The sequence below is a fragment of the Lygodium microphyllum genome, chromosome 12, assembly GCF_053477565.2.
Source record: "Lygodium microphyllum isolate KBCC chromosome 12, Lygodium_microphyllum_v1.1.10, whole genome shotgun sequence".
NCBI lineage: Eukaryota > Viridiplantae > Streptophyta > Polypodiopsida > Schizaeales > Lygodiaceae > Lygodium > Lygodium microphyllum.
In genome coordinates, this window is record NC_141146.1 from 107,628,115 (window position 1) to 107,641,083 (window position 12,969).

Genomic DNA, 12,969 nt, shown 5'->3' on the forward strand with positions numbered 1-12,969 from the left:
TCAAAAAAGTGATCCTAAAGCAACAACCTATAGGGAAAATTTAGCATATCATTTTTTGCAAGAATATTAAAGTGAGGATCAAGTAATCACAACTACCTCAAAGTATTGTGGAATCTTGAACAAACCCATTGGGAAACTTTGAATGGAAGGAAGATAGTCTTGGAAGACCATATTGATTGCTCATGCAACCCATATTATACTGAGAGATGCCTACGTATGAAGGAACTTTTGTAGCATTGTTGTAAAGGCTACACTTCTTATAGTGATTAATACAAAAGGAATGTTTGTGCCTCAGGTGGTTTTTGGGATTAGAAATTTATAGCTACACTTTGAGTATCTCAAAATTGAATTTTTGAAATCTAAAGGAGAATTGGAATGGCTACAATTGATACTTTTTGAGAAGAAGACAATGTGGCCTATGGAGTCCTATAAAAATGATAATGATATATAAGTGTGATACAATATTGCAAGAAAGGAAGCATAATACTTGCCTCATTATCCATCTAAATTCAAAGCTTGTTAGATAGACAATATAGCCAATGTGTAGAGGTGAATAGAAAGGTGCTTGGAAAGGAGAAAATCCATCAAGAAAAGATAAAAATAGCATTCAAAATCTTGGTTAAATAGAAGGAGACCATGGTATACAAGGACTCTAATTATGTAGATATTAAGATGTGATTATTGGAAAAAAAAGTGTATTAATTAAATTGAATTAGAGAATGTTAGCCACATGAAATTATAGAGAAGCTTGATAGCTTGCAAGGTTCATAAAAAGTAATATGGTATAAGAAAATTGTTGGAGTGATAATAAATCTGCATGTACCATCCTTATGCTAGACTTAAACATAATATTGGCCACAACCTTTAAAGCCACATTTGGAAATAAAAATGAACTTGTACTTCAAGACATGTCTAGAACTAAGCTAGTTGCTATGGATAATATATGCAAAATAGCATGTCCATGGATACACTATTTTATAACCTTGAATGTGCTTACACCCAATTAAACTAGACTTGAAACATTTGCAAATTGTTAGTCATCACTACAACAAAAAGGCTCCATAGATGCACTTGTAGATGTAATATTTGAATTGTGTTAAAAAATATCGGGCGCGTTTATTACCGTATCTACTAGTGCGTCTAAAATTTTGCGTCTACAAGCACGCTTATAGTGAAAACTACACACACATATAGACGCACATATACACCCGAATATAGATGCTCATATAGACGCACTTATAGATGCGCATATACATGTGCATATAGATGCGCACATAGATGCCATTTCACCTGCAAATTAGACGCAAGTATAGACGCGCAAAACAGTGTATGAAAAAAAAAACCATGCTCTCTGGTTTTTTTTTCCCCCATCAAATTTTGTGTGTTTGGGGAAAACACAAGAACATTACTCGAGAATATTAGCCATACTTCTCATGCAATAACAAAACATACCTTATCTATGATGAGTCCCTTCTCGTAAAAGTCCATTGCAAAGATCGTGTAGTACCAATGTGAGAGATAAGTAATTTTACAAGGTAGCTAATACAGCAAAAAAAAAGTGATTTTATAAGTTGGGATCCGTTGCAAGGATCCATTACACTTAAGGTGCCATTGCATTGTAGTCAGTATTTTTATCTACATGTATATCTGTTTGCCTCTCTATATGTTTCTCTCTCTCTCTCTCTCTCTCTCTCTCTCTCTCTCTCTCTCTCTCTCTCTCTTTCTTTGCATATTTTTCATAACAAAGTTGGGTGTCTATCAGCGCGTGTACACTGCACACTAGATGCGCTCCTACATGCGACAGGTCCACAAAACTTAAAAAAACCTCAGAGGAGGTGTAGTTGTTTAACCGAGAGCGTCTACAGGCGCATCTACTCTATGGATCAGACACGCTCTTACATGCGCCAGCTCCACAAAACTCAAAAAAACCTAGGAGGTTTTATGGATCTTCAACACTTGTGCGTCTACGTGGTTACTCTGTATATCAGACGCACTTGTAGACGCGAATTAGCAGTGCATTACAAAATAAAACTAGGAAAAGCAAGCAACAACTAACATACCCAAAGCTAAGAAGGAACCAAAATACAACTCAGAGTAAACAGAGAGAGAGAGAGAGAGAGAGAGAGAGAGAGAGAGAGAAGAGAAAAATGACTCACCTTGAATATTTGTTGTGATGGGCAGCGGCACAACTACAAAATCCTTCTTCTCCTCCATCTCCTTGCTCTTTGGCTATTGTCCTCGTCACAACAAACATACCAAAAGCTAAGAAGGTAGCAAAATACAACTCAAAGCAAAGATAGAGAGAGAAAGAGAGAGAGAGAGAGAGGGACGGAGGGAGGGAGAGAGAGAGAGAGAGAGAGAGTGTGTGTGTGTGTGTGTGTGTGTGTGTGTGAGAGTGAGTGAGACAAATTGCATCTATATACACGAGCTTATAGATGCGCTTATATACGCATAGTTAAACGTGTCTGACTATGCGCGTGTACCAAGCGCATCTATAACTACTTCTTGTTGTAGTGCATATACAAATATTATGTCGAAGATGATTGTTGCCATGCAAGCTATGTAAAGAAGAATTTTCTTACTTGTGATCTTATTTTTTGTAGTCTCTTTTTCATTGTTTATACTACCTCTATTCATGTTAATAATCAACTCATCGAGATTGGTATAATTTGACATATGAAGCCCACGCCTACCATGTTATTTGGATACTTTCTTGGCTTGACTTATTTGAAGTGAAATATTAATTTTTATGGCTAGTTTATGAGGTTAGAACTAGGTCATTATTATGGTTATCATCAAATACTACCTAATTGTCATGATTGCAATAAAAATACACTGCTAAATTTGTGAATGCTTCTTTTTCATCAAAATTATGATATTTTCATGAGTAGCCCTAAAATTAGAAGTTTTGCATGTAATGCAATAAGAAAAATGTGCCATAAAAGAATTTTACAATAGTCAAGCATACTAAAAACAACAACAACAACAAGCTAAGGTTTCACGGCGCAGCTAAAATAAGATGTACTATGTGTGAAATTCATTGTTGAGTCTCACTTCAACATGATAATATTAGATAAAATTACTATTTTAAAAAGGTAGATTAAATTATAAGTTAAAACTCTCAAGATGCATATTGGGTAGAAGATTTTTGTAGCATTGGGATTTTCCATACACGATTGTTTCTCAACTCTTGGCCTTGCAATTGAAGATATAAAAATTCCTTAAGAATAGAATTTGTAAAGGCGATTCTATATTGTATTCCTTTAAAGAAACATTTTCTTATGCATGTAGTTATGATTGATATTTGTCATTTTTGGATTAGATTTTGAAACACATAAAGCTCTTCTTAAAAGCTAAATGCTTCAATGAAGAACAACCATCTTAATTCTTAATATAATCTTAATAGTAGAGTTAAAACTCATAGCAAAAGACCTTGCAACAAGTTGATTGAGCATCTCATGACAAGGTTCTCGCAGCAAGTTGAGTGAGTAATGCTAATCGAGTACACAAAGATTTAACATGGATTACTCTTGACTTGTAGCATATGGTTCATATAAATATGAAAGCAATACAATTGTGAAATCACTTACATTTGAACATTCTTGACGTGCTTTTAAGATAGCTAGTAAAGATAGTTAGTATGGAGGAAATGGACTTAGATATGAAGAATCTTACTTTGTCTAGCAAACTAATTTTGACATTTCGAAGATAGAAAAATGGAATAAAATGGCCTTCTTGGACAGTAAAATACTCGAGGGTTTCAAGTGAAACTATGGAAATATAGAATCAATGCTACTAGATGCTACATGTAGTGAAGGATTCTGGTATCTCTAGTACAAGTGATGCAAAAGATTTCTGGGTAGTGGATTCCCAAGCTAAGAGAGTTTTGGGGTCCTCGCTTTAATTAAACCTCCATGTTTCCTTAGATCCTTGTACTACACATCTTTTTTCCTTAGTTTTTCACTTATTGACAAAGCTATCCATGAACGATTAGAGATATGCTGAGTATTGAAAGAACAACCGCGAAAACAGATAATAACCATGGAATCCTTCTCCGATTCGAGACAAGATCGAACGATAAAGCTTAGCGGAATTGGCATGAGGTAAGAGCTACTTACAAACAGGTAACTGCATCAGCTTGCTTCAGGATAAAAGAGGAGATCAGAGTGGACGGGCACGCCATGTCCTGTCTCCAGCGAGGAAACCAGCCATGCTCGCAGCTTCCCGCGAGCCAGTTAAACTGACAACTCGACGACGACTGAAGCGGGCTACAAAGCCACATGTATGCGCCCACACCTGCCCCTGCGTTCGTGACTATGGAGCTAGCGTCTCCACAACATGACTCCATTCATTGCCAGGAATTGCATGTAGCGAAAGCAGGTGCAGGTGCAGATGCAGATATGTGGCGAAGCAGAGAATATGTGCGACAAATGTGAGGTCGATAGCTGGCAACTCCACGATCAGACAAAATATACAGATGTGCACTATTAGGTCATGATCAGCGGAAGAAGGGACGTCATAGGCGGAAGAAGACATGCAATTAGGTTTTCACAGAGAGAGAGAGAGAGAGAGAGAGAGGGAGAGAGATCATCAGAGACCAGTATATTATTAGGTCACCTATGAGTCGGAGGGAAACTATTAGTAGAGAAAACGGTATACATTGCATCCTAATATATGGGCATTGAGAGACAGATAAAAGGAGTGAGTGAGTGAGAGTCGCGTGTATCTGTCACTGATGTCTGTGAGACGTCTCGTTTTGGTTTGATTACAGCCCTGTTCCGTCGATTGTCGAGTTGAAGATAAAGAGACACGAGCTCGATGGTATTGAGAAGAGAGGACGAGCCTACCAATCGGATTTGGATCGATCTGGGTTTTGGAGGACTGTGTCCTCGAGCTCCGCAAATATTTTAGTATTGCTGCATGCGCAGTGCCCGCAGCCCACCTCCATGTGATCCCACGTGGGGTCCATCCAATGCGGATCGTTCACCACTTTTAAGTTTTGGCCAACAACCCTTCGAAGTTAATCAAGGGTTGCAACTTGCAAGTTTACGAGTCACGACTGCTTTCAATATTCCAAGGCGCCGCGGCCCCGGGCACCTCCTCATGCACCTTCTCATGAGATTAGCAGAGAAGGCCTCCTTACCCTTCATAAGAGCACCATCTGATGAGAAGGTAACTCTCTTCTCGGGGGATACTAACTAGCCCTTCTGATGTATTCCCATGACATGTCGAGTTAGAAAGAATGTCCGACGATGTCGACATCCTGAGGAGCGAGAGGGCCAAATTTCTAGCCCTCTACGTCTTGCGCGCGGTGACTCTCTAATTCCCGTGCAGGTTACGTGATTGACAAAAGGTGGTGACTACCCTGAACATGTGCTGTCTTCTTCCCAGGACCGTTCCCCCACTTTTTTTACTTTGGAATGTGCAATGTGTACTAAGAAAGGACCATCGCAAGAAAATCTCCTTGTGTTACCCTTTCAAAAAGTGTAGATGGTAATTGGAAGTGCCAGTTGAACATTTTCTAAACATGATGTGCAACTTAATATAAGAAGGGTCACTATTTATATCATCGAAGGAGAAGGCATCATTGGGTAGCCAAAAAACCAAAAAAGAAAGGCTCTACATGGAAGAAAACGCAACTCAGTGAAGCATAACAACAAATAAAAGCACAAGTGAGAGAATAGGACATGAAACTAATCCAATTGATAGCTCAAGAAAATGTCCACTTGTGCACTCTTACTAGCTTCAATGGTACACAAATATTGAATAAAGGATAGTAAGTTAAGAACATGTGAATGCTCACAATAGTAATGATATTTGGAAGGGTAGTATTTGTTATGAATATCATAGAATGAAGGTCAATTTGCAATCATTATAACAATCTAGTGAATACATAGAATATATATACCATAATGGTTAATGAGGTTAAGGTTACTCTAACATCCCAACAATCTAGTGAATACATAGAGTATATATACCATAACGGTTAATGAGGTTAAGGTTACTTTGACAACCCAACAATCTAGTGAATACATAGAATTTATATACCATAATGGTTAATGAGGTTAAGGTTACTCTAGCAACCCAAATCTCACCAGTGAAGCAAAGATCCAAACGAGACCATTTGATAATCTTATTGGTGATTTTGGATTTAAGCCACACAAAGTACCGTCTCATTGAGATCCCAACCCTAAGGGGACAACCCAAATAGCAAAGCACTTCACTACAATGCCTTATGAGCTTGACCTTTTATTTCATCAACCAATCTTCATGCTCTTTCCAATCCAAATATACCATGCCTTTTTTTTGTTGGTTAATTGCTAATATAGAAAGCTCTAGAAATAGGCTATACATCTCTACAAATTCATGCATTTATGCTTTTTCATATACAACTATGCTTTTGTTACCATCAACAAACTTGAGTTATGAAATGCTTATAATCATCATGAAGTGAGAGAATTTTCGTAGTATTTGTTGAATTTCTTGTCCAATTTCCTAAGAAGGGATTTCATAATTCTTTCAAAAAGGGGAGGGATAATGGACACCCTCAAGTAATCAAGTTCCTTAAGAATGAAAGGATTTGAAGACAACCCACTCACATAAACACTTGTTGTTACATGGTGAAAAGAGTGCCAAAACTTCTAATAAATATAGGCCCAAAATCCAAATCTTCGAGTATATCACTCTTTTGCATGTGTTATCAAACCCCATATAAGTGAGTACGAAATCACCAACCAAGCTCAATGCATAGTCCATGGGAAAATGAAAGTTTTGATATTATCACATGGATCTTCTTATTGTGTGGGATCCTCAATTCATTTGTATGAACAACACCAAAAAGAAGAAATTTAAATAAGTATGAGAAAGGCTTGTCCATTGTGTTGAAAAAATAGGATTATAAATTTAAAAATAATTCCATTGTCTCATTATGTCAAGCTAAAGAAACATATGTACTCTATGCTAGAGTACTTCCAAATCCATTCTCAATCAACATTGCTCATCTCTAATTAATTCTTTTAAAGATTCTCAATCTTTTGGCCATTCAAATTTCTCCAGTGATGTAGAGGTAGGTTTAATTATTCCTATCAAAAGGTTTTTGAAGTTTTACTATTGTTTTTCTTTCTCAAAAGTAATATCATCCATCCAATTCTCCAACTTTCAATGCACCTAACTATGTTCTCTACATCTCATATTTCCACACCTATCAATTATATCCAACTCTATGAACAAGCCCAAAAGCTCTAAACTTCCTTCAAACATTGCTAACATATCTCAAGTTATTTGCCATAAGCATGGATGGAAAGGTCGCTATCCCAATAGATGGTAGATAAAGGCACTAGCTCAACTCACTTTCATCAAAGAACCATGCTGTGATGACCTATACATTGGCAACTTGAAGATGACTTGCCTATTTAGTAAGATATTCTTACAAGCCTTTGCAAGTCTTATAATATCCCACATTCATTAATTTTCATGTGAGGCTATGCCATGAATGAAGTATTATATTTTACATGATGACAATAGTACTCATGATTTTATTTTTGAAAAGTTCATATGTTGTCAAGCCAATACGTGTCGAGTGTGAAAATAAATAGGTTATTCAATGTTACAATATTTTAGTGTTTGCCTATGGGATGAGTTATTCAATAATTTATGTGACTTGTCAAGAATAAGTCAGTGTATGACATGGTCTAAAGTACTAGTTCATATGCCGAACACATAAGTCATCAAAATTAAGTGTTAGAGACCAATACCAATGTACCGTGACTAATTTTGATTAATACAAGTCTTCTAAGCCAAAAAATATTAAAATTTGATGTGTTTACAAAAAGATGGGGTTTTGGCTATTTTGAGTGGATTTTCTCAAATTTTCCTATGTAGGCTTGTCGATCAGGTACGTTTGCTTTCATTTCACTACTTGAATGAACCTATTTTAAGTTCATATAAAAAATTCATGGTTGAAACAAGTTGCATCAAAGCATAGAAGAAAAAGAAATCAAGAAAAGTACTAAAGCAAACAACAAGAGTTTAGGGAACAGGGTTTGTTCGCATAACTTATATCACAGACACAAAAACAGAGCAAAGCAATCTATTGACAAAGAAGGCAAAAAGCACGAAAAGAAACAAGGGTGGCAAGCCTCAACTACTCTATATGATTATAAATAGAGATTAGATTCATTATTTTAGGCTTATGAAAATAAAAAAGTGATTTACTATTATGATGACAAGGATGAAGTAGAAGACAAGTGATTCTACCTCTTTGAGTGGCTTTAGTCCCTAGAAAGGCCTACATGGAAGACGTTATTTTTGGGACAGATATCAAGATATATTTGCCTACTATTGTAGACCAAGATTGAAAGTGTTTGTGTAGCTTGAATTTACGAGATCTCATAGGGTTTTAACAAAGGAGGATTGCAGTGGTTTCAAGTCATTTTATGTATATCTGAATTCTACAATATCTCCAATTTTTTCCTTTGATTATGGTAATTCCTTCTAGGCCGAAATAATGGTGATAAGATATCATCATAGGTAGATTTTTCCTAAGCTGTCATCTTGGGTGTAGTGTATTAAACTTGAAGGGATTTATTGCAATGTTATAGAGTTTCCAATAGTAAAACAATTTGTTGTTGGGTTTATCTGCTTCTTGTGTTCTATCATATATTCAAAAGTTTTTGTTCCAATGTCTATTTCTTCTATCTATCTTCTCTTTCACTTGATCTCTAGAAAATTTATGGCTAAACCTTTCCAATCCTCGATGTGAAAGGCCTATCTTCTCTTTAACTCAATCCTTATTTGATTTATGCCTAGAAATTTGGTAAACCTAATTTGAAAGGTCTATCCGAGAGTCTACAACATGGAGAAACTATCTGAAGATGAAGTTGTTGTCAGGACAAGAGATGTCATAGATTTCACGCGAGGACTTATGAATTGAGTAAACCTTAAGAGGTTGTTATCAAGGCTCTATAATAAATGATTGTAGGGAGGAATAATTTTTATGACATAAATATTTTTAGGTTTCTTTGCTTTTATGTAGACAAGCTAGAACTAGCTAGTGTACCGGTAGATGATATGCTGATATGTTTTACTAGGGTTGTTTCTTATCAAATTTGGAGCCACATAGAATCTATCTACATAGAATATGGAAATACATGGGTTGATCTCAAGAGAGCCCAAACAGAGAAGTATTCTACATAGGATGTAGATAGAGTAACCAAGTGAACTTTCCTAGAGTGTCTTTATAAACCTCCAAATGGCCTTTCTACTCCAAAATTACAAAGAGAATTTGGGATGAAACTTGATCAATTGGATAGTCTACAGATATTTTCTTTTCTTGTGTATTTTTATTTAAAAACATGCAACAAATCCTCCATTTCCTGCTAGAGATAGAGAAATTGTTAGAGGATGATACTACAAAGCAAGTCATAAAGACTAAATGGAAAGATGTGCAAGATGTTGGATCGAAACTAATGAAGACTAGATAGAGAAGAAGAGAGGTGCCAACTATGCCTAGAACTATCCTACTCATGAGCATCAAAGTTGATGATTAGGCAACTACCTCTTGTACCTTCTATGGATTCTTCAAAAGACAATGCAAAAAATGAACTTATGAAAATTATACCAGATTTACAAATCAAGCTTGTTAATCTTAATGAGTAAGTGAAAGCTTCTACTTTGAATATTGCACCTAGGAAAGATTTTGCTTGCTATTGCATACGGTATGATAGTAGATAGCATGAGCATAGAGATTGTGAGTCATATAGAGATACTTTAAGGTATAGTTTGATTTTTTGGGAGGATGAAAAGATTCATGCAAATGAAACTAGCATGTCCTTTTCTAGAAACTTTGGGAAGGAAGGTATATAGAAGAATCTTGAAGATCTTGCAATGTCGGATGCATATGCAGCCATAGATGTTGCTACTTGTGGATGGCAGGTAAGAAAGTTAAGTTATGGACCCATGCCATGCAATCTCCAAGTCAGGGCAAAGTGCCAAAGATAGAGATAAATGATGTAGGTCAAAATATTAGAGAGAAGACTAGGTGGGGTTCTCTTGTGGATTCCCATTCTCTCCATGCTCATTTGGGAACACAATGTAACTTAGATATAATAGTGGAAGATAAAAGTAAATGAGATGACAAGAACCCAAGGACCTCAAAAAGGACTACTAGAGGGGATGGATGTCATGTGATTACAAGTTGAGTGCACGAAGACCATAGAAAAGACATTTTACGGAAAGACACATGGCCGGCATGGATTCTTTACATAGTTTTCTAGGAAGAAAAATCATCTTTGAGATATTGAAAGTATCCAATATTAACTTTTAATTAAAAAAGATATATTTGGGTGAATGTAAATACATACAAGGACTTATTTTGAGTGGTATAAGTAATCCAAGCCAAAAAATATCAAAAAGTGATATGCTTACAAAAAAGCCATGTTTTCAGCTATTTTCGAAAGATTTTCACTATTCTACTTATGTTAGCTTGTTGACAATCTATTCTTTTTATTTGAGCACTTGGATTACTCTATCCTCATTTTGTATGACAAAGTTTTTGTCAAAATAAGTTGCATCCTAGTAGAGAAGGAAACAAATATAGGAAAAGAAAACAACAAGAGTTTGGAAGGCCAAATGCATAAAAAGCAACAGTGAAGTAGGCTTAAACTAGTATTTATAATTACCAATAGAGATTTGAGCCATTTTTACAAGTCTGGGCAATGCTTGGTTAGCTTTCCTATAGTAATTTCTTGACTAAATTAGTGAAAAAATGTGACACTAGAACTTCTTTAGTACCCAAATAGTGGTTACTTTCTTTTTCAATTAGTATCCAAGTAATTTATTTTATATTTATTTATCATTATTATTATGTGGACTATTATAAAAGAATAATTTATAGTTGGCCTTGATTTTCAATATGTAAAGGTTAGTGTTACTCTTTATATGTATTTACTCATTCATATGAGACACGTATGAATACCTTTTTTTTAATATCTCTCATTGAGTTATTTGACATTTCAATTATTTTGACTACATGTGATAGTCCCTATGATAGCAAGTTATGGAATTGGACTATCAGCATCACCTTTATTATTTTGCACTAGAAGGGATTAGCCTTGTAGATGGCCTACTTATCCAAACCTCAAAGGAATCATTCCTCAAAGATCATGTATATTACAAGCAACGAGATGTACGAATATGAATACATATTTTCACATTATTTTACTAAACTTTAAATGGATATATAAATGCACCAATAAATACACTACATTTTGGCATAGATAGAAACTAGAGAGATGCTAGTTCTATCTGTTATTTTCCCCTTTAGTTCTCAAAGGCTGCATTTATAAGAAATCATCTATATAATATGCATTCAAAGGTATTAAGAAACACCCTTTCTTTACATACTATAAGGCAATAAAATAACCCCTTTTTCTTTAATAAACTTATAGTTTTTTTAAAATTGTATCTTAAAAAGCCATTTTTGTAAATATAAGCATGTAAATTTTACCAAATAAAATACCCTTTCTTTTGATCTCACATGGTATCATAGTGCAACCCCATCAGCTTTAATTATTATTATCAACCACATAAAACAAAGTGTAACAAATAAACTTGAGAATGAACCAAATAATTTAGAAAATATTATTGAATTCTACATATGCTAATAATATAAATAAGGTCTTATATGTAGTTTGAACCTAGATTCAACTTAGTTTATAAAAGAGTTTGTACAAAAATGTATTAAAATGTGCAAGATACAATGCAAACTATTTTTACCCTTCCCTATAAAAAAGATATAATAAAATCCAAAACTATATAGGACACACCTCAATGTACGTCTCACTAGAGTGTGTGGAGCTTAGTCTTTGGGAATGCATGTTGTGGGGGAGGATTAAGATCTTTGCAATGATGTATGCATTGTAGTTGGAGTAAGTGCAAAGTTTTACTTAACATCTATGGCCTCCACCTTCCCTTGCAATATATTGCTCAATATGCAAGTAAGTGTGTGAGAAACAAGTATGTATGATCATTATGCCTCCATTTGTAAAAAATCCCCAAAAAATAAAACTATAAATTAAAAATTAAAAATACAACTCAATGAGAAAATGCTACAAAACCTTAAAATTTACCAATAAAATAATTAATCCATTAAAAAATGAGAATATGTTTTTTTAAAAAGAAGGGATGAAAGAGAAACACCTTGTTATTTGTTGATTTTATTCCTCCATTCTTTCATTTGCCTTGCCTCTTCCTCCATGTATAGAAAAATAACAAATAATAATTTACAAAAGATTAAAAATAAGTTGAAATATTTACAAAAGATTAAAAATAAGTTGAAATATACACTAAGAAAATTATAGGGGTATGAATGGAGAACTCTGAATAGAGAACATAGCACCACTAATCTCTAGAAAATGCGCAAAGGTTAGAACTCTATAGAATATATAGAGTATGTTGATGTATCCATTTCTGTGTATTCTTGACCGAAGTTCACTTGTGCTTTTATAAGACATCAAAAAATACAATTTTCTTTAATAGCATTTTATGTAGAATCCTTTGCATAGAGAGCATTACATTTAATCTAAACTTAAGATAATACACTAGATTACCAATTTCTTATTGACTACAATACCCCTATTGGAGAACTCATGTCATACGACTACATATTTGGAGGTGTCCTCGCCCCAAGTTCTAATTTGAAATATTTAAGGGCAATACATAAAATCTAGAAGACAACTTTGTTATACAATAAAAACATAACATCTAGACATTATACTACGTAAGAGAAAGCTATAAATAAGGATTCTAAACACCCTTGAGTCTTATAATGCAAGAAATTTGGGTGTATACCAAAGGAGGCACCTCTTACCACTCAACCATTGTTGGCTAGCTCATGAAATGTGCTTTTAGGTAACACATCAAGCCTCCATGAGATTTTTTTTCACAAATTGGTGTAATTAATTGGGTCAC

At 34.8% G+C, this 12,969-nt stretch overlaps 1 long non-coding RNA gene across 1 annotated transcript; it reads right to left on the reverse strand.

Moving 5' to 3' along the window:
- Nucleotides 1-1,501: 1,501 nt before the first annotated feature.
- Nucleotides 1,502-4,922, reverse strand: LOC148028143 (uncharacterized). The gene is made up of 2 exons (XR_015692685.1): nucleotides 4,119-4,922; nucleotides 1,502-2,229 (listed from the first exon to the last, which is right to left on the reverse strand). It is a non-coding gene; the product is annotated as an uncharacterized LOC148028143 (long non-coding RNA).
- Between the last annotated feature and the right edge of the window lie 8,047 nt (nucleotides 4,923-12,969).